The sequence below is a fragment of the Protopterus annectens genome, chromosome 5.part0 (genome assembly GCF_019279795.1).
Source record: "Protopterus annectens isolate FY-2018-M chromosome 5.part0, PAN1.0, whole genome shotgun sequence".
NCBI lineage: Eukaryota > Metazoa > Chordata > Ceratodontiformes > Protopteridae > Protopterus > Protopterus annectens.
The window spans coordinates 53,941,758-53,966,055 of record NC_056735.1 but is presented as its reverse complement, the minus strand read 5'-3'; positions in this window follow the sequence as shown (position 1 = coordinate 53,966,055).

Genomic DNA, 24,298 nt, shown 5'->3' with positions numbered 1-24,298 from the left:
AAGGTTTCATGCTAAGACTCCTGGCATTTAGCAGCATGACCTTTAAATTTTGTTTAGAAGAATTTTTCATGTTGGTAATTTTGTGCTCATGGTTTTGCCTAAAAAAGCCACTATGTGGGAGGCAAGAGCCTTTGTCAGAAGCCTGAAGCCCAGGGAAGACAGATGGAGGCCATCTCTGGCAAAGCAACATCATGTCCTCCCAGGCTTTCAGGTACTGGATTCCCTTAGACATCAGAACCTAAGCCAATTGTTAAAGTCAATCATTTTCTGTTTGTATTGGGGCACCATTGTAGGTGATGGTAGGATGCTGCTTATGGCTATGGACATACCTGCCTGGGACACATATTCAGTGAGCTCAATCATGTCTCTCTTCATATAGTCCAGAGAGGTACATTTCAAGTCATTCACACCAACATGGACTATGACACAGTCATAACAGTACCTGTTTTTAAGAGACTTGAGTCCATGCATGATATGGCAGATTCTAACACCTGACAAGCAACTAATTGTGACTTTCTCCATGTCTAGCCTGGTGAGGGGCACATGCATGTGTCTCTCGATATAATATCCTATGATTAGTATATTAGGTTTGTGGCTGGGCTTTAAAATGTGAGATACAGGTGTATGTACTATGAGTGCTGCTTGGTGCTGTGGGTTGTGATGTGCATGTGTGTTTTTGCTTCAGAGATCTTTTGTTTAGGTATGTTTTTGTTGAGAACCTTTGCATATGTAGGAGTGTGTAGTACAGGTGTGGGTGGTGTTAGAGGTGTGGTGTTTGTCTTGTTTGTGCAGACAGCCTTCTTAGTGTCAGATGTACTGGCTTGTGACTGAGAGAGCAAGGATTCTAGGTTCTTAATGTAATTGCATCTCTCACATGTTGTGCTCCTTGGTAGTAGCACTAGAGGGTTTTCTGTGTACATAAGGCAGTTGCAACACTGTCTCAGGATGCCCATATTAACCAGACTAGCAGGGGAAACCACAGGAAATTGTCCTTCCATAGTTATCAGAATCTGTGAAAGAGAGGGCAGGGATAGCAGAGTGGGTACTATCTGAGGAAAGTACCTATAGAGAGGGCAGGGATAGTAGAGTGGGTACTATCTGAGGAGGGTACCTATAGAGAGGTCAGGGATAGTAGAGTGGGTACTATCTGAGGAGGGTACCTATAGAGAGGTCAGGGATAGTAGAGTGGGTACTATCTGAGGAGGGTACCTATAGAGAGGTCAGGGATAGTAGAGTGGGTACTATCTGAGGAGAGTACCTATAGAGAGGTCAGGGATAGCAGAGTGGGTACTATTTGAGGAGGGTACCTATAGAGAGATCAGGGATAGTAGAGTGATACTATCTGAGGAGGGTACCTATAGGTGTGAGCAGGGCTGAATAAGATCAATACAGTAGCTGCAGGTGAGGGCCTCACTCACACAGGAGTGCTGGTAGGGAAAAATGCAGCTGAGATACCTTGCAAAGGGTTAAAATGGCACAGCAGTGGTGAGTAACATGCAACAAGCACAAATCTGTGTAAATGCAGGGTTTAAATATCACAGAAATGAAAGTAAAATAGAAACAATGGACTTGGCCAATCAACCCTTGTCCCTGAGCTCTTAGCTAAACACCCTATGCCAGACCAGTTCCAACCAGTTCACTTACTCCCACTAAGTGCAGGCAGGCCCTGGCAAACACAAGATGCCATAGCAGGAACACAGGAATCACACAAACAGATCTGGATATAGCAAAATCTGTAACCACACAATGCTAAAGATATTTAAACTCTGTTTAGGTTGAATTAACACAGGAGAACAGAAACACACTTAAATGTAAAGTAGTAAACAAGAGTAAACTGATTTAAACAAATTAACCAAATAACCAATAAAAAAGCTCAAAACTGAGCCCTGTTCCAGCAACCTTCAATCAGACGAGTTCTAACTGCACACTCCTGCCACTAGGGTGCAGGGGAATCCATTCCAAAAAAAGATGGCCTAGATTAATGCTCAAGTTATGCAAATAGAGCTAGATTCAACAAGTCTGAATCTAGCCTATGCTGTAAAACAAGGTGCACCAATTTCATAAAGAAAGAGTTCAAATAAGCAGGCACAATAAGCATTCAACCAGCAATTCCCATCTTAGAAGGACAGAATCTACCCTCCCCTCCCACAAGAGTATAGACTACAAACCTTTTTAATATAAAATAACTCGTCTGAAGTCCAAGTGCTTAAACCAGAATGAAGACACTTTTAGAATAACAGACACATTAAGCCTTCAACCAGCAATTCCCAACTTAAAAGGATGTAAGCTACCTCTCCTTTAAAATTTATCAACAATGACTTCACAAGCACATCCTAGAGAAGCTGGCAAGGTGCAAATCAACAATTAAATAAAGCAAAGCAGCATGTCATAGCCCTAAACATTCTCCAGATTCAAGGAGACTTTAAATATACCATTGAATAATGTATATGATAGATTTCAGCAGCATGGAGTTCCATATGGCAACAAAATTAATGGTGTGGCACTCCATATGACTGCAGACTGGCTGGGTTGTACAAGACTATATTTTAGGTATTAGTGCTACATGCAGATGGTTCTGTGCAGGGCACAGTTCTCTCACAATAAAGTGATCACAAACTCCTTGATCAGAACAGAATTCAGAGAACCAGGCAGCACTGTATCTGTGTCTTGTATCATTTACAGCTGACGCTGATACAATGACATGGTTGGCTCGTCCTAAGACACACCATGTCATTCATAACCTTTTGCTTTATGGCCATGGCCACATCTCAGCAACATACTGGAAATGTTGTCCTCAATGCTTTTTTTCATCAACACCTGCATTTACAGGTTTATATGTAAATACTAAGCTATCAGTCTACAGACTACTAGAAGCCTAGCCAATAACTAGAGGTCAGAATGAAACCCTGCACCTTGTAGCTCTGAGATAAAGAACCTAGCCATTAGGCCAGTCATAAAAAGAATGCTTCAACACGGGTAAGAATATAAAATTATCTGTTCCTCCTAGCAGTACCACACAAGAATGTAGGCATTCCTAATATCAGGTTTTCTTATGGTGCTATGTATAATAGACTGAATCCATGCATTGAACCTATAACCACGCCATGGCTATAAATAGACTATGTTTTATCTTATAAATCTTCATGAAAGGGGAATCATTGCATCAAATACCACTTTATTGTTCAGTGGAGATAGAATAGTTACAACATCCTGGCATTGTGTGTAAGGTGTGCTTATGCTACATAAGTAGCTTCTGATATCCCACAGATTCAGGAATTGCATGACAGAAAAGTCGAGGTTGCATTATGGAAGAAAGTGTTTTAATGGAGTCATGGGGAGTCAATTCTTTTCTGTGACAGGTGCAAATATCTTGCTAATATGGAGGCATCCCTCTCACAAATAACAATACCCTAAAATAATCCTCATCCCAACTACTACCATATTCCCACAAAACAGACAAAAATGTAATTCACTGATGTCATAAAAGAAATCCCTGCCTGAGCCTCCTAGAACTTGTAAGGACAGGCCTCCAGGAAAGCCCCTTATATCCCCTGTTATATGCACATCAACAACAAGTTGCCAGCAGCAAATTTGCTCCCAATCAAGTAATCTGAAACTAGAGTCTGACAAAAATGTATTGGTGATTGGTGACTCACGTGTTAGGCGTAGAGAGTCCCCACTCATGAGGCTGGACAAGGACTGGGTTACTAGAAAGCAAAAACAGTTTAACCAACAAAAAAAATAAAATGTTATTAAGACCTTCTATCCATTTTAAAGTGAAGACAATATTTAGAATGAACAATTAGGTTTGAGTAATATTTATTGACATTACTGATGATTTGTTTATTTAATTGACATCTTATTATTTTTATTGCCTGTGTATGGGTCACATGGTTTTAAAATTATGTCATTTCCTGTTTCATACATGTTTACTTTGATGAAGTCCTACATTCGAATGCATGAAAGCACTGAATAACATTTTATTTGTTAATTAAGCTGTATCACTGAGAGGAATTCTATTGGTTTTTGGTAATTAATATTGTAGCACTGAGTATGGCAGTTTAGTTTGCCATGTCTGTTTTTTGCTTCCAAGGACAGGGTTACTGTCAGGTGCATTTCGGGTGTCAGGTTCATAGATATTACAAGGGCCCTCAAGTCACCTCCCCAAGACAAGTATGACTTAGAGGTGGTAGTGGTCTATGTGGGAATGAAAGCCCTGGGAAACAAAACCCCTGAAGGACAATGCATAGATAGATGCTACAATGTTTTATACATATGACAGATGCAAGTAAGACTGTGGTCTTGAGAGGAATTCCTCTTTAAACAAGAATGATGCCTAGATATAAAGAGAAAATAACTGACTTTAACAATAAGCTTAATAGTTGATTTATTCCAGGGTGATCCAGAATTTATCAGCCTGGGGGGGTGGGTGAGATGTTTGATAGTCCTACTTGTTTAGCAAGTGATGGCCTACATATCTTACGTTAAGGTTTTCACATACTGATAAAAACCTTGCTGTTCCCATGGTGCCATTATTAGGCAGAGTCCATCTAATGGACATCCCAGCTTAGCACATTAATCTAACCCTAAAATGAACCATATTATGGTAGCTGCTCTTTGCATTTGAAATGTCAGTAACAAATTGCCTGATCTTGTAGAAATCCTGCATTCGGAACATGTCCATGTATTTATAGTTTACACAGACTTAGTTTAAAGGTAAAGAAAGAATCCCCTCAATACATGAGTTTTGTACCTAGCATATGCCTTCATGCCTGGTGGAAACTGCAGTGGTGTCTCCATATCTGCCAGGGACCATATCTCATTTAAACTGATACTCAGAGATCCACAAACTGAGCTGATAAAATATCATTTTATTACAGACAAAACAAGCTTCCAACTGATATCATTCTACAGAATACCCTCCTTCAATGCAACTGATAATGTTAGATTCCTAGAAGATTTAGAAGAAATTCTTGTAAACAACTAAATAATCCTATGTGACTTCAAATGCCACACCACAGAGTGAAGCATCTACACCCTAAAAGTTTATGCCTGGATATGTTTGGATTCGAGAAACAGGCATTCTCTGGATCATATAATTAATGACCTCACTAGAGGTCAAAATATTTTTGATTTGACCCTCATAAATATTACCACTACCTGTTTCACTCACCTAGTCTTGTCTTCTCCAGTTAAGTCAAACCGTAAACTCATAGCATTTACTGGCAGAACCACCATAACCCCAGTAACCAACATCTTCATATTTAAGGACTTTAACAAGGATGAACCTTAAATACTTATGCAATGAAATATCTAAATTTATGTATATCACCACCATTAACTCTTCACTAAAGAGTTTTATGCCCCCATAGACAAATGCATACATCTGGCACTCTCATCTAAAGCCCAATACAATGGAAACTTAAAGACAATTCCCTGGTGGTCAACTGATACAGTAAAATTATAATAACAAACAAGCTTCTTAAACTGTGCAGTAAAAATAGAACTCTTCAGAATATGGATGGTATAAACATATCACCAAGAAACAGAAAAGTGGTAAAAGAACCAGTAAAGCAACCCATTAATTGAGATGAGCTGCTAAAGTAAAGGATAGCTACCACTCTTTCTTTAGCTATGCTAGAAAACTAGGAAAGAACACTCAGCACTGCCCAATCCTACCATAAAGACATTGCAAATATACCATCAAATAATTTCACCTCAAACTTCATTCCCATACCCCCTGTTCAAACACCACTTATCTCAGAATCTCTTTCATCACCTATCAACACTAAGGAACATGTTCTTATGATGTTATCAAAAACAAAAGCATTTCCTGCATAGAGCCTTTCAACATACCTGGGTGATTAATAAACAGTGCCCTTAAATTATTTATCCACTGGCTAGTTTTCCAAATCCACGAGCATTGATGTAGTAATGCCCCTTCACAGGGTTAGCCCTACCATGGACTCCAGAAATTAAAGACCCGTCTGATCTGTGAAGCTATGGAGCATATCAAAACTGATCTCATTAATTACCATGTCAACAATCTAATCCAACTTCAACAACAATTTGGCTTCATCAAGGAAAGATCATGCCTGCTAAATCTTGTTAACATATTTGAGGAAGTCAGACAAGCTGTTTACAGTGGTCATGCTGTTCACACAGTTTATCTCAATCTGCCCAATGCATCTGATACCGTACCCTATGCCGAGATTGTAAGGAATTTACTTTAACAGTAGGGGAAGTTAAGTTAAAAAATAACCCCCTGCAAAATCAATCTGCCTCCCAGCTGAATTACAAAATGTGTTAATCTTCTTATAATTTCAGAAATAGCACAACTAATAGATAATAATACCCATCTCATAATTAAGATATCCTCTCTTGATGGTTAAGCCTAAATACAGTTGAATGACTAGTATTTTACTGCTAGATTATCTCTTACTATATATATATATATATATATATATATATATATATATTTATATAGATATCAGATAAGAATGTATATACAAGAATTACATGTTGGACTATTATTAGGACACCAAGTACTCATATGTATAACAATTTCCACTTACTTCTGCAAATAGTTACACAGTATTTGTATGGATTTCTACATATACAATGCATGCTTACAAAGCAATACTTAACAATGATTAAATAGATTAGAAAATAAAATAAAATGATCATATTCACATGTAACATGTTTAGTATCACTGTACACAATCCTGAAGTTTATGCTTTTTGTAAATACCTCAGATGGCTAACTATCTGCTTTGTACAAAGTTCTGTTTATGCCCAAACACTATTGTTTATTGTTTTAGTGCCTCTGGGCTGGCTAATACCTGAAAGGAATCTTTGGAACAGTTCAGCTACCCTATGGTTTTACTTTGTGTCCTGTCAGCAAATGATACACTGATTGTCTTCCAGTATCCTGCAGCCTCAACATTTCAAAGCATTTTCTGACATAATAGTACACTCTGTACTTATTTCTAAACTTTACTTAACTGAGCCAGCTGTCACTGGCATGCTTGTTTCATGGAGTCTTTACGGTTTGACTTCATAGCATTACACTACAGTGGGGAAAAGGGCATATACCTTTTACTTGCCTTACGGTACTTTACACAGTGTCATATATACTAACTGCAGTTCAGTGAGTTTTCGGTAATTTGAGCTTTCAGCGAAGTGGTCGGGGTAAGTGAAATTCAGTATATATATATATATATATATATATATATATATATATATAGATAGATAGATAGATATAAGACAACAACTTTCTCTGAATATTATATCATAATCAGCTGCTAGCATTTAGCTGGTGGTCATAGTGATGGCACATGTAGAACTTTATGCCATTGTAATATGGTTTGCTGCACATGATTGTCTAAACTGGGAGTTTCAGAAGTGCAGACACAAAAAAATCTGTATTCAGGACACATAAATAGGATCTTTACTTGTTATATATTTGACAACTCAATAAAGAAACATTTTTGTCTGTTATGGTATATAGAATTCTGAGCAGAAGTTCAGTACAGTATCCAAAATGAAAACCAAGTATAAAGTAAAATTTCAGATGATTTGTCTTTGAAAAGCTGTATCTCCCCCCACCTTTGATGTTTTTTCATGAAATTTCATTTAATAACAACAAGGGTCTGAAACAGAATGCACCTAAGATTACAATTCTAACCTCAGATTTTTCATAACAGCACACCTGTGACCCTAAAGCTTTAGCCACATGAAGGCACAGTATTGGAGATGCAGGTTGTTACAAATGAAAAAAATAATATATGTATATATATATATATATATATATATATATATATATATATATGTATATATATATTTTTGGTGAAATTGAATTTGATTTTACTTCACTAAAGTTTTCTCTATGTAATATCTAAAACATCCTGCAGTGGAGGCCTATGGGAAGAGGCATTTAGAAACCATGTAGCTGAACCATTAGAATGTCTTTAGGTGGTCATTTGCATATATCCCATGGGCTTCTACTTCAGGTGGTTTTAGAAGTGAAGACTAGAGCTTGGATGGGTCTGTATTGCAGCTTTTAGTGAAGGGTTTATCTGTGTGACATTTTTAATCTTTGGTTGGGATATTGTCTGTTTATTTTTCAGGCACCCTTATGTTTATGGATACCAAGCTTGATTATAAGCTCTGTATTATGAAAGTATAGGCAGGCAATCCACTTATTCTATATTGATACGATCATAAAAAAACTGAAACATGCATGTCTATAGCTAGTGGGGGATGGCTTTTTTTGTTGTTACCAATTAAGACTTAAAAAGTAAAAATTAAAAAAAGTCATGGCCATTTAGAAGCCATGTAGCTGAAACACTGGTATGCCTGTAGGTGGCCATTTGCATATAACCCATCAGTCCACAGTGACGACTCTTGAGTGGCTGACTTTTTCTTGCAGTTTTTACTGAATGATTTGTCTGTGTGACCTTTTTACTCTTTGTTACACAGATACACTCCCTCAAACACACACACATGTATAAATATATATATATATATATATATATATATATGCACACACATATCTACAAAGATATATGTGTATGTATGTATGTATGTAAATATATATATATATATATATATATATATATATATATATATATATATATATATATAGACACACACAGTTGTACTGAAAACTTAACAAAGAATTTAGCATTCATTTTGAGCAGAAGTTCAGCACAGCACCTAAAATGAAAACAGATTATAATGTAAAATGTCAGACTATGGTAATAATAAAAGATGAGGTCTTATAAAATTTTATTCAAGGGAGGCTGTAACAAGAAAAATAAGAAGACGTAAGTGGGAGCCAGTGCAGTCCAGATGGGTGAGCCCAGGCCATCTGCAGTTAATCCTTTTGTGTTTAGTGCAGAAGGGGAGGCAGGTCAAGTTTTGTCAAGCAATAAATATTTTATGGAATTCTTGCAAGATTCAGTTCTTAAGGTGGGTTAGGCATCAGGAGTTACTGAGGTCAGCAAAGCACGGTAAGGAATCTAAGGGTCAAGCAGAGCTGGTAGTAAGGGTGCTTGAGAAATCCTTTGGAAATCTGGTGTCTGCTGGTGACACACCTCTCAGCCTTTTAGCACAAGAAATCTGAACAAAGCCTAAAATGATGGGGTGAGAAGGCCCCGAAAATAAGGTCAGAATGTAAATATTACTCTTATAAACTTAGAAAGTTGCTAGAATAACATGATTTGCATTTACATACATTTTTAAACTCACATGTATGTCATTATTTAGTAAGTTCAATCCTTAATGACTTGCCAGAAAACCACAAATTTTATGAGGAACAGAGCAAAAATATGAGGCAAAAATGTGGACATACTAGAAAACAATTGAGAGGTATGGCTGGTGGGTTAAGGCTCTTTCTATATTCTAGGGGGACAGTTTTGCCCTAGGGAGCTGGTAGGGTTGAGTCTGAAAATTCAGATTTTGGGTGCACAGGGAGTTCAAGTCTTCCTGGCAGCAGGGACAGGCATTTTCATAAAAGTTCATGTACCCCTGTCATTGAAGGAAAAGATTGGTGAAGGGGGAAAAGAATATGCAAATGGAAACCCCAGGTGCTACAGATGTGACTGTAACCTTCCCAGTCTTAGGTAAGGAAAGGCCTAGTAGATTTAGGGCCAGGACATGGGATAACTGGGTGATGAATTTTTTTTATATCTGATGGCAGTAATCTTTATAAAATGATACTACACAAGGGTTGCCTTTATTGGCTTAACCATAAGAGAAGTGCAGCATTTAATGAGTGGGAATGCTCAGATGTGTTAAAAACAGTGCTTGAGGGAACTGAAAATGATGGGAGAATATACATGTAGACACATGGTTAGGTATGTTGTTGGATAGGGCAGGATGCAGACTGGACCTCCAAATATGGATGGCAAACTGGGATTATGGCTTAGTGGGCTTTCATTATTCATAGCTTGGTTAAAATTTGTCAATGTTTATTCACATTGTGGAATCCCACACAGAGTGGCTAGGCTGGGTAGTTTGACATTAGTGTGAAGTATGCAGTGGAGAGTATGTTGTCAGATCTAGCACTGGAAGAGAAGTTGCTTGAAGTGATTGCTTCTTATATTAGATGGTGGCTGCCCAAGGACATTCTTTGAGTTACACTTTAGTTGTTGTTTTTGTTTGCATTGCAGGGAAAAAGAGTTATGAGTTTGGACCTCTCCTTTGTGGTTTGGACCTCTCCTTTGTAGTTTGGACCTCTCCTTTGTGGTTTGGACCTCTCCTTTGTGGTTTGGACCTCTCCTTTGTGTTTTTGGAAACCAAGCATACAGCAGTGAAACCTGGGGAAATGTTCCTTGGTCTTGAAATTTTGCAGTGAAAAGTAATCTGGTGAGGGCATAGAGGGATACATTGGGCTCTATAAATTTGTCAGAACTGATCTATTTGGACTAATGTTTGAAAATAAATTCAGTTTTCAAATAGTGACTACCTCCTGTGATAGGTTTTGTTGTTGTTGTCAAGAATTATAAAGAGACATGTAATTGTAACTGTAAATGTGACAACTTCAAATACGTGTGTGTGTGTGCGTGTGTGTGTGTGTGTGTGTGTGTGTGTGTGTGTGTGTGTGTGTGTGTGTGTGTGTGTGTGTGTGTGTGTGTGTGTGTGTGTGTGTGTGTGTGTGTGTGTGTGTGTGTGTGTGTGCATGCGTATAGATCTATGTACATTTAGATAAAGTAATGCAGGTCAACTAAACAACATTAATTTAAAATTTAAAGAAATAATTTCTAACCCAAAGAGGATTTGATTTCATTGCATATGAAGACATATTTTAACAGAAAGGATAGTAAGAAAGGAAAGGTGGGGAGAAGGAAATGTTTCATTAAATTAATATGGAAACCGCATACTAGAATGTTAACTATACGACACACAAAGAGACACACACCAGCAGAAAAGCAACAGCCCTGAGGAACAGCTCAGTTGTCCAACATCTAAAGCTTGCTGTACTATGATGTGCTATATGCCCAGGTTCTTGCAGGTAATGTCTTCAGGTTGTACTAATTCCAGCACCTATTACTGACAGGTGTATTACTGCTACTCTACCTACACAGTGCTGAAACATCATTCTGTCAGTGTGAGTGACTGCCTTTTCGTACTTGTCATTTAGTGTCTCTCTAGGTGCCATTGACTCGGGTTCAAGTCCTAGTGACCTGATGAATTAAAGATCCAAAAAGAAGCTAGTCCAGTGAAGTCCTTCAGCATCATCCCTATGGTTGTCGTTAATGTGTCCAGCCATCTGGTTGCAGGTTGCCCTTTTCGCCTTGTTCCTTCTATCTTTTCCAGTGATCTCTCTCTTCTGATGGAATGACCAAAATAAGAAGGTCATAACTTCATCATCTGGGCTTTCAGTGACATAGTCAGTTTGATCTCTTCCAAAGTCGATTTGTTAGTTCTTCTGGCAGTCCACAGCATGCATTTAGTGTACCACTGGCATATGTATTCAGGCCTACCATGGAAATGGCAACCTACACTCTATGTGATTAACTAATGAGCCCTGCTCAGGAAACCATATATATGTCAACATCAGAACCTGCACAATGATGCATAAAACACTTCCCACTGTAGGGTTTCCAGATACCCAGACAACTTTCTCAGACCTGCTGCAGTAAAAATTATTTCTTGCAAAGATTTCAGTAAAGAAAGAGAAGGATATATGCATCCCTGTACCTAGTAGTGGTCTCTGTCTACCTCTGAGGTAGCAGACTATTCTTCTCTTTGGCTTCAGCAACTAGCTAAATAGTCCTTTTAGGGGGTGCAGTATGTGTCATGATGGCTGAGATGCTCGACTATCCCATTTGCTTTGCATAGGATGGCTTGCACTTCTCATTCCAAAATGTCTGCACACTGACTAAAGACTTTGCTACCCATAAAGTTGTTTATAGGCAGAGTACATCTAATGGACATCTCAGCATAATTAACATATAAAATCCAGAACAAGATCAAATTAAGATGGATCTGTTCAATGTCAGAAGTCTCAACAAGAAACTGCCTGGCCTTGAGGATTTCCTGCATTTGGACTATATTCATATCTGTGCAATTATTGAAGCTTGGTTTAAATTCTCAGAAAGCATTCCTTCTATACCTTGGTTTTATACCTACCATGCCTCTAGACATGACGACAGCTGTTGCGGTGCCTCCATATTTGTTAGGGACCATATCCCCACTAAACAGATTCCTAGAGACACACAGATGAAATTCATTCAGCTCCAAATCACATACTTTACAGACTATCAGTTTATAACCTTTTACATGACAACTTATATGTCCCCTGATAATCATTTATTTATTTATTTGTCTTTATTGACTGGGAAACGTCTGACTCTGTAAACTCCATTTTCAGCAAAAACCCGAGGAGAAAAGCTCAACATTTAAGTCACATATGATGAACATGTATAATTGCAGGGTTAAAATATCGATACATGAGCTTATTTACATGATTTTTAATTATTTCTTATATAAATGTAGCATTTATCATAAAAACAAGAGAGGAATTAACATATATCGGCTAATTACTGTATAGAAAAATAAAATACAATGATAGTTAATGTATTTCTAGCATAATGATGGCAAAGAGAATATTAAACTGGGGTATTTTTAAGGTTAGTAATAATTTACAGACAGACAAGTAGAATGTAGCTTAAAACTGATACGAGAAAGATGAAAGGCGAAGTTATGAAAATAAGCAGGAATAAAAATGGACGGAAGAAAACGTGTAGTTACTGGTGGGGTGTGAGAGAAAGAGGAAGAGTTAGAGTTTAGGACATAAGTGCAGTGTGAGGGGGAGCGATAAGGGACAAAAAGATTGGGAAGCAAAGTGGCTGTAAGAGTTGGGGAAAAGTAATCTGAGTAAAGTTACGTAGCTACGCAGGAAGAACAGAGCCATTTTTGACATAGCTGCTGTTTAAGTAAAGGTTTAAAACTAAATGTTCTATATTTTTTAACTGTGAGGGGATTTCATTAAAGAGTTCTGACACATAACGGGAGTAGAGGGAGTCTCCTACAGGGTTGAATGTCTTATTGATACATAGTTAGATTTTATTGCTAAAACAAAAGTTTGTAGTGGGTGCATAGTACAGAAGAGTATTTTGTAGTGCTGGGCATTTGTCTAGAGAGTACAACAGGTTGTGGACAATGATTAGTTCTGAGTATGCCAACTGGTTTAGGAGTATAAGCCAATTTAATTGTTTTAATGCAAGGCAGTGGTGTGTTTTATAAGACTGGTTGGTTGCAAATTTAGCTATTTTGTAGTAGTAGGAGGCTAGTTTTGTTTTATATGTAGTGTTGATATTTGTAAGAATGGGAAAAGCATATAGTAAAGAAGAAAGGATGTATGTTGCTACTATGGTAAGCCTTGCTTAATCTGTCAGGTGGTGTTTGAACCTATAGAGAGAGCCAAGTTTTGGAGAGTTTTCTTGTTGGAATGAAGTATATGGTGATCAAGTTTGAGGTTTTCATCTATTATGACAACCAGTAGTTTGGCTTGGCTTATGGTTTGGCATTAAGCAACAAGTTAGAATTTTTATAGAATTTTTAGTAGCTATATTTCAATATCAGTGAAAGATTTTTGAATGATCTCCTGTAATTTTGTTATGGATGTGGCAGAGCAGATAAGAATTGGATTGTTGGTGTATTGTACAAGAGTGGCAAGTGTTGTAGCGATATGAAGTTTATTTATGAAACCATTAACTAGAAGGGGGTTGAGTATTAAGCCTTGGGATAACACCATTATAGATTGGTTGAAATGCTGAAAGCTTTTGTTGCCATTTTGTTGCCTGCTGTTGATTGCATAAATACATGTGAAACCAAGAAAGACCTAGAGTTGCAAATTCAGAAAGGAGCTTTTGATGGGGCATTGTCTCAAATGCTTTGGAAAGGTCAAGGAAAAGTGAAGAAACAATATAGCTCTAATTTGTGTGTTGGTTTACTATGTTGGTGAAGTTGAGGAGGTCAGTACTAATACAGTGGTTGGGCTAGAAACCATGCTGGGTTGTTGGACAGGAGGTTGTGTTTGGTTATATGTTTTATAAGCTGAGAGTGAATACATCTCTCAAGGATTTTTGAGATGGGTGCTAGGATAGCAATATGTCCATAGTTTGTTCACTCTGTTGAAATGCCTCCTCTGTGGAGGAGTATAATAATGGATTTTTTCCAGATGGATGGGATATAGTTTTCATTTACTGGCTGGTTCATTAGGATGGAGACAGGGAAGGCTGGTACTTCTGTACCTATTTTGAGGAACTCAGTGGGAAGGTTATTGACAGCTGTAGCTGTTGCTTTTAATTTGGCTAGTAATTTTTTTGGTTGATTCAGGATGTGCTGAAAACTAAAGGACAGTGTGCTGCTTTTGAGAAAAGATGGAAGTTAGAGGGGTGAACTGAGGTGGCCATTGACTGGTGATAGAACCGACTGGATAACATGAGCGTTGAACTTAGTGGAAATGGACTCTTTGTTTAAAGTAGAATGACAGGGTAAAGTGGGATGGCCAGGGTGTAATAGTTTAATTAGAGAAGACCAAAAAATCTTGGGACTGTTTTGGTGCTTTTGTTAGAGATTACTGTAGTATAATTTCTTGACAGATTTTACAAGGATCTTGATACGGTTTCTGAAATATCAAAAATTTTGGTAGGCATGTTGTATTCCATTTTTATATCATTATTTCCATGCGTTATCTCTTTTCATCATGAGCTGTTTGGTCTCTTTTGTCAGTCATGGTGTTATGTTAGCTTTCATCCTTCTTGTCCTAACTGGTGCAAAATCATTGAGTATTTTTAGGAAGGTGTAATTGAAGGGAGCAACTGCTTCATCTAGGGGCAGTACTCTTAATACATTATAGATGGAGTGGGACAGGGCTGTAATAAATGTGTCTTTGTCAAATTTGGTTAAATTGTGTACCTGCTCAGGTACAGTTCATAAAGATTCAATGAAACCCTTACAAAAAGAACTCCATTATTTGGAGAGACATTACCCTTTAATAATCAGCTCCTTTTTGAAATGTCAGCACTCAAAATGCAGAGTCCAAAAAACTTAAAAAACTAAGACTGAAAACCTGGAGAAGAGCAAATCTTGAAAAATGCATGATTTTTTTCTGATAATTCATGTTTTTTATTAATGCAATGAGTATAAGTACTGTACTTTTAAATGTGCAGGTATGTAAGGTTAGTATTCCTTAATTAAAACATTGAGAATAGCTAATTGGTAATATTGGTTAATTAAAGTAGTTCACGGAGCCAGCTGCCAACAACTGAATAGTCAAAAAACAAAAGCTGAAACCAAGTTCGTAATGGATGCACAATAATCTAAACAAGTTTGTGGAATTTATGGTCTATTAAAGAAGTAATTTTTACTTCGGGTCTTGGATTTCATTTATTGTGCATCAATTACGAACTTGATTTCGGCTTTTGTTTTTTGACTATTCAATATTGGTTAATTAATGAAGGTATTTATAGGTACAAGCTGTGTGATTGTATTGTTTCTGAGGAAGTTCTGTATTAAACAAATGAAAGCACTTGACTGTTTTTTAAGTCGTCCAATGGTTTGTTCAGTTTTTCATGTGGAGACACAAGAATGGATTTTCTTTATGACTCGGTGGCTTTGTAATAACAAGACCCAACAGACTGGCATTGGATTTAAGACTGATCTGATTTCTGTGTAGTTATTTGTGTATCTATCCTTAGGCCATGGACATTACATGCTGCATTTGGCTTACAGAAGGTCTGGATAGACCTTTTTCCACTTGTTGGTGGCTAGCAGAGAATTCTTGGCTGTTTTTTTACGTCTGTGGATTTTTATACCTGGTGGCTCGTGAAGAATTCCTGGTGACCTTATAATACGTTTAAATGGAAGGAGAAGATGCAGTTCACAATCTCACCATCCATCCAACTCCTGGAGGTGCGGCTAATCTCACTAAGACACTGGCTGACGTCATCAAGGAGGCGCAGGCCGTTTTACAACAGCTTCAAGGGAATTTTGGAGCCCTGCACAATGGATGCAAAAGCTCCAATGTCTTCTCTTCATCTTTGGATGAACGGACTGTTATAGCAACAGATAACAACAGGCCTAGATCCACCATTTTGAAATTTTTACAAGACAAGGATGTTAACCTGTTTGCTGGGAGAGATATCCAGGTCTGTGCATACTATTCATACACCTTTTGACTTCAAAGTTTGTTTCTTTGACTTAGAAAAGAAAATTATGAAACTAAAAAGCTTGATTCTTGAGAACTATTATTTGAGTAAATGCAGTGAATTAAAAATAATACCACTTGGGTTAAGAGTTTATACTTTCCCCAATGGCATATCACACAAAGATAAAATTTATCTGGTCTATATCAGAACATCAAAGAATTAAAACTTTGAATGTCCTGATATCGAACACTGTTCAGCGAACGCTAAGAATAGCGAAGCTGCAGAAAAGCTAATTCTTTCCTCAGAAAGGAATTTGGTTGGCCGTTTCTGTGGCTTTGCTTTTCTTAGCGCTGTAGTGGAAAGTTACGGGTTGGGTTCAGGTAAGTGTGCGATTGTTTGTATGTTAGGGTTAGGGGCGGGTTAAATGAGTTAGGGTTAGGACGCAGGTTAGGCATGTGTCCAATAGTGACAGATTTTAAGGTTAGGGTGGTTTAAGTGAGTTAGGGTTAGAGCGCAGGTTAGGTGAGTGTGGGATAGTGAAGGACCTTAGGGTTAGGGTTAGGGTTTGGGTTAAGGTAAGTGGGTAGATAGTAGTGTATGTTTAGCTTAGTGTAGCGTTAGATGTAGGAATTTAAGTGTATGTGTGTAGTTGCTGTTTGTTTGATCTGCTTGTGTTTTGTGTATATGTTTTGGAGCAGCAAATTTTTTCCATGGGAAAAAATTCGCTGTTCTGAATGTTCAATATTTTTATGTTTAGATGTTTTGGGGCCGATGAAATTGCGTTCGCTATTTTCATCGTTCGATAACGTGATATAAACATGATTTATCATAGTATTAAAGATATATATAACAAAGCTGGCCTAGAGGTTCTTAAGGCCCTCATAGGTTGGAATGATGGCAAAATAACAGTTTTAAAAGAGCAAATTAAGAACTTAGACATTAAACTGAGTAAACATCCACTTCAGTATCTTTACCATAATCTATCTGAAAAATTTGAAAGGCTTGTTAGTAACATCACCCACAAGAAAAAGAAAAAACTTTTAAGGGACTTGAAAAGTTACCAGCTTGGACAAGCTTTTCTAATTAAAAAGAAAAAAATACAAGCCCAATCAGACCAATTTGAATAAACCATTTGTGGATAGAGGTTTGGACAGACTGTATTCTTTCATTCCGTCTGAGACTGATAACATCTCACTCATTGATTCAGAGGAACCATCAAGGGACATTCTCACTAGTCAATCTAGTGAGACCAGTGAGACCAATGATGTGGCTTCCCCTTCTTCCTCTAATAACAACATTTTTTTTCATCAGTAACAGAGGAGAACAGTTTGTCCCCAAACCAGGAGGCGTTCACAGTGGTAACAAAAAAAAGGGGAGAAGAAAGGACGTTAGAACAAAAATGTCACATTTAATTTAAGTAATACAGCTTTTTCAATGATCAATTCAAAACTTTTATCCAAAGGTTTTTCTTTTCTACCAGCAAATAGAGCTCCTCTTGTGGACACTATGCTGGATTTTAAGCTCTTTATGAGAAAATTAAATTTGAAATGCAGCTTACATAATGTTCATGTAAAGGAGCACACATTTGGAAAAAGTAGTACTTATAATCCAGGTTTAACACACACTTTAAATGTTTTTTCTTCCCTTGTTGAGACAGAATTATATGAAATGCTGAATAATTATAACAAATGGTCTAAACGTAAGTACTGTAACTTGGGCAAAGGTGAAATCATTGCATTGAAACAGCTAGTGAGTTATAACGACATGAGATGTATGAAGGCGGATAAGGGACAGGGCATAGTTGTTTTGAACAATAGTACTTACATTGAGGCCATGCAGCACTTATTAGGTGACACTACAAGTTACAAAAATGTGTCTAAAGATTTTATTAGACTTAATTACAAAAACGTAGACCTTAGTTTATTAGATCTATTACACCAAGGCTACATTGATCTTAATACATTTGAATTTTGTACGGTAGATGAGCCTCAACTTGGACATCTATTTGCTATCCCTAAAATTCACAAGAACCCTATCCATCCACCATTTAGACCCATTGTGTCAGCCCCTCACAGCAAAACAGGGAAAATATCAGCTCATTTAGACCAGGTTCTGAACCCTATACTTCAGAATAATAAATATTATTTAAAAGACTCGTGGATTTTTTTGAATGAATTAAAGAATTACATTTTTACAGGTGACAAAAGTTTCATGATTACTATGGATATTACTTCTTTGTATACATCCATCAATCAGGAAAATGGAATTAAATTTGTCAGATTATATCTCAGCAAATATTGTAGACATCATGAGATAGATATTCCCATTATTTGTCACTTAATAGACTTAGTACTTAAGAATAATTTCTTCACCTTTGAAAACCATATTTTTCAGTAAACGAGTGGTGTGGTGATAGGGACACAAGTTGCTCCCACTTTCGCCAGCCTGGTCCTTTGCTGGTGGGAGGAAGAGTATTTAGCTAAGATTTCACAATTTAAACACATTAAACTGAACAAAAGATATATTGATGACTTGTTCTTTGTTTGGGTCAGTGATTTGGACAATTTGAAAGAGTTTTTGACAGAAATTAACAACTGTATCCCATGGCTTAACTTCACGGTAGGGGACGTAGGAAATGTTGTATATTTCTTGGACATAAAAGTGGGGATTAATATCACAGAAAAAAAGTTTTTCTAGTAACATCTATAGGAAAAACACTTTTACCCACAATTATTTGCATTTAATAGTTATTATCCAATGTATATGAAATTGGATGTATTTAGAGGACAGGTCATCAGACTCAGTAGGTTAGTCAGTGATGACAACTTGTTCCTCGAAGAGACAAATAAAATTATTAAGCTATTTGAGGAAAGAGGATACCCCATTTCTGAACTACAGAGTATAGCCAATGAAGTTAACCAGCACAGATACAATATTTTTTTTTCCAATAATCAAATTTGGTTTTGATTGTAAAAAAGCTGAAGTGGATCATGATTTTGATTGTGCTTTTCCAGTCCCCATCAGTGTACAAAGTAATGAGATAAAGCATATCATTAAAAACAATTGGAAGATAGTACTTGGTAATCAGGAATTATCTAGAATTATTGGGTATAAACCCAAGTTTATACAGAAAAAGACTAAACACTTTAAACAGTTCTTAGAGAACTTGCGAAATGATTATAAGAAAAGCAATTTTGAGACAAAATTAGGAACTTTTCCATGCAATAATTGCTCTTTTTATAGATGCGTTCTACCTATGAGTACTTTCTTTTTTGAACATAATATGTTCTTATACTCAGCAAAGAACATATATTCTTGCCACACAGAAGGACTGGAATACATTGCTATCTGCTCTACATGCAAGTCCTTCTATGTTGGAAAAACTATTCAGAAACTAACCGACAGGATTAGGGAACATGTAGCAGTCATTAAGAAAAAAAATCTCAACAATTCCCTAACAAGGCACTCTCTTAATTTTCAAGATTTTAAAAAAATTTCAATTTATGGTAGTGGGGAAAGTAAATACAGATAGATTTATAGACATATTTAATGTTTATCTTGAGGTTTTAGAACTGAAATGGCAGATTATTTTAAAAGCTGATGTTGCACCAGGCATTAATGAGCAAATCTCTATTAAATGCCTTTTAAAGTTTAAAAACAGCTAACTGGTATTCATATATAATTATTATTATTTGTTCTAATAAATCATGATTTTTTTTCTGATAATTCATGTTTTTTATTAATGCAACGAGTATTTCTTGTTCTATATGTACTGTACTTTTAAATGTGCAAGTATGTAAGGTTAGTATTCCTTAACTGAAAGATTGAGAATAGCTAATTTGTAATATTGGTTAATTAATGAATGAATTTATAGGTACAAGCTGTGTGACTGTATTGTTTCTGAGGAAGTTTTGTATTAAATGAAAGAAAGTGCTTAAGACTATGTCTCTGGGTCATATTTTCTTAGGTTCATAGGTTCGTAGGTTGGTAGTAGGCTATCAGCCCTAGGGCCTATACAAGCCTAGCCATAACAATTCCCTGGCTATTTCTTCCCACACTATTTACTTCCCTGGACCCCTGTCTAGCAGGGCAACTGAAGAGATCCCCGGGGTGAATTTCCTTTCTCCCATCCAATCGTCAAGGTTCCTTTTGAAGAGGGCCAAAGAGGCACTCAGCTTGACATGTATGGGCAATCTATTCCAGAGTCTGGGGAGTCTCTGGGTCAGGAACCTATCCCTCCAGCATGTTTTGTTTATTGTGATGACAAGGTTTAGATCCCTGGAGCGTGTGGCTCTGAGGGATTGGGATTTCTTTAAGTGTAGCATGTCCAACAGCTCTGGGTTTGACATGGCCTTGTATGTTAAGCAGAGATTGCCTCTGAGTAGACAATATGCGACAGAGTATAGCTGGAGTTTTTTGAGGCAGTCAGCGTAGGGCATCTGCTTTAGGCCTGTGATTCTTTTAGTGAGGTATTTCTGCGGCCTTTCCATTTGATGTAGATGTCTTGAGAGGTACATACCAAACGGGGAATTGTATGCTATAATGGGTCTAATGAGGGATGAGTACAGTGGGGCAATGACCTCCTTTTTTCTGGATGAAAAGCCCTTAGTGATGAGGTGAGCCACATAGAAGGATTTCCTGACTGTTGTGACAATGTGGTTATCGAAGGTGAGACCACTGTCCACCTGTGTCCCTAAGTCTCTTATCACAATCTTTGTCAAATTTGGTTAAAGTGTGTACTTGCTCAGGTATGGTTCATAAAGGTATTCAATGAAATCCTTACAAAAAGAACTCCATTATTTGGGGAGACATTACCCTTTAATAATCAGCTCCTTTTTGAAATGTCAGCACTCAAAATGCAGTGTCCAAAATGCTTAAAAAACAAAGACTGAAAACCTGGAGAAGAGCAAATCTTGAAAAATGCTCTTCTCCTTAAAACTTCTTTTTGCAGGGGGCAAGTCCCCTGCACCCCTCATGTGAGGTGCAAGCCCCCCAAACAGCTGAACTTATATATACCTACTCTGAGATTGCCATACCTCAGAGAAAATGGAATATTCTTAAAATGGAATCTCGGACTTAGTATATGTAAGTCCAATCTTTTGACCATTCAGTCTTGTGGGTCCTGACATTTCAAATGGTTACCTCAATAAACTAGTGTATCTGTACTTCTTAGATTTAATAAACAAAAACTCTGTCGACCAGATTTAGTTAACATTTGTTGACCAGGAAAGTCCGACTAGGGCTGAGCCTATTTTCAGCAGAGGCCCAAGGAGAAATGCTCCAAATGTATGTCTTTAGAATGTGGGAGGAAACCCACGTGAATGCAAGGAGAACATGCAAACTCTGCACAGAAGGCATCCCAGCTGAGAATCAAACAGGAGAACCTCTTGCTGGTAGGCGACAACATTAACCGCTGCACCACAAGCCAACTACAGGATGTATCATTCTTGACTTGGTCCTTATGAATATAGCTTCTTTGTGCACTGTTTCCCTGGTATCTCTTTCCCCAGTTAAGCCATATCATAAACTAGTTACCTTCACCTTCCAAATCTCCTATCCCATTGTAACCAATGTCACAGAACTCAAGGATTGCAAATGTATTGATCTCATCAAATTCTATAATGCAGCTTCAGAATTCACTTGTAGCAGCATCACCCCAAATGTTGCCACAACAGATAGCTTTGAAAGGAATTCTATGTCCAATTAGTTAAATATATAATGGGAAATTTAAAAACAAAGCACTCTGGTGGCCACAAACATGAATAAACTATACAATAAAAGAAAAAAAGTATACATCAATTGAAAAGACTCTCATGTCAAAGATAACATCAGAAAATTGACTAAAAACTTGAAAAATACCATTAGGTCATCTAAAGTATCCCACAAACTTAGGCTAGTATCTGAAGCTAAGGATAACTTCAAATGCTTCTTTAGCTACATAAAGGAATAATAAAATTACATGCAGCAGTGCTTTGAACTTATTCATAATGGCATCACCTACCCTGATTCAGCAGACATTGGGAATATATTAGCAAACAAATTCAGTATGAATTTTACCCCAGAGATGACTGCCCAAAGTCTAAATATCACTGGATCTCTCAGACATCCCAACATCACTGTAGAATATGAACTGAAGGTGCTCTCCAAAACCAAAAATGCTTGCTCCATGGGACCCAATACTATATTTTTCTGTTTAATAAATAGCACTAAACAATCCTGCAAGAGTCACTCCTTAAACTGTTTAAACTAAGATTAGCCACTGACTTTGACCTTGTGGTTTGATACACAGCAGTGGTGATGTCACTCCATATGGGTGGCCCTTCCATAGGCTCATCAGCCTGACAGGTCTTGTTTGCAAAGCCTGAGAACACATTATAACTGATCTGATAAATTATAATATTAAAAATCTCATCAGGATAGACTCACAGCAGTTTGGCTTTGACAATGGTAGATTATGTCTAAAGAATCTGGTCGGTCAACTTTTTTTATAGGGTGACACAGGTTGTTGATAGAGGTCATGCTGTCCACATGATGTACCTTAACTTAGCCAAGGTATTGAAATGATACACCATGTTAGCATAATTATTAACCTTAATACGTTACAAATAGATTTCTATGTGGTAAGATAGATGGCCAGTTGGCTAAAAGACAGAACGTAGATGGTGCAGGTAACAGGTGCTTGATCGGAGAGTATGAAGGTGACTAGTGATGTTCCATGGGGTCAGTTCATGTTCCACAGGGTCAGTGTTGGGATCAAATCTGCAGATGACTATAAACTGAGAATCATTGCCAAGTCCCTCTCTGAAGCCAAAACTCTTCAGCAAGAATTTACACTCATGAATACCTGATGTATTAAAAATGGACTCAAATTAAATGCTAAAGAGTACAATATTGCCACATTTGGAAAACAATCCCTTATCCAGCATACAGCATAGACAACATCCAACTCCAAAATAAGAATGTTGTAAAGGCCTTGGAAATTGTGTTGACAAATCCATTTCGTTTGACCATCATGTAACACCATCAGTCAGAAAGTCCTTCTACTTTGCTGCAGCTAATTGCCAAAGGGATATCATCCAGATCTAAAGAGGCCATTGTCCCCTTATATTCAGCATTGCTTAGGTCAATTATTGAATACAATGGGACTTTTGGGATGTATTTCCCCAAGTCATACCAAACAACTGTAAAGACCCCACAGGTTCGTAGCTAAGAAGATCACTGGCTTAAAAAGCCTAAGCTATCCTTTTATTCAGTGTCTTATAGACTTCTACGGGGGTGATATGACTTGCCTTCCATGCCAGTAGGAATCAAGTGATTCTAAATCTCTTGTTTCTCCACAAATCAAATAGTCCAATGAGTTCCAAAACCAGGAATTTAAATTTTCATCAGTAAAGAAATAAAACACAGTGAAGCAATAGGTTCCTTATGTAGCACCTTTCACAACTGCAAATTGAGCAATATAATATGTTATCTTCCTTCAGACGGGAACTGGAACATAGGATGGGTATTCGCAAATTCACCCCTGGCTTGATTGGGGTAGCCCTCCTTGGAAAAATTGTTACAAGACTCATTTGCTTTGTATTTCCTAAAATCCTTGAGAAAAATACAACCATTTACTAACATACCTTCAATGTAATAATCAGGTAACAGAACATCATGCCAGTCACCCTGCTAGACAGGGGTCCAAGAAAGTAAATATTGTGGGAAGAAATAGCCAGGCAATTGTTATGGCTAGGCATGTATAGGCCCTAGGGCCGATAGCCTAGTACCAACCTATGAACCTATGAATCTATAATGTGTACTGACATGCTTACTATACATCTCTGGTGACCTTACTCTGACCTCTTCTTTCCATTAGCTCAGAAACTCAGGGTGGCATCTCCACTGGTCAGTATAGTGATGTCTGAACTGCACACCAGAGTGAGGTATGCCGGTGGCATCAGCTACAGCCCTGGCAAGACAGTGATAGGTATCTACCTTATAATAAGGCCCCTCACTAGTGTCCCCAAGCAGCCACTTCTGGTGGCACCTGTGCAGCAAATAAAGAAAGATCTTGGGATTCCTTATTGTACCACTGCAGTGCACTGCTTAACACAATGAGATTGGGAGGCATGGCCATGCTTTAGGTCTCATTC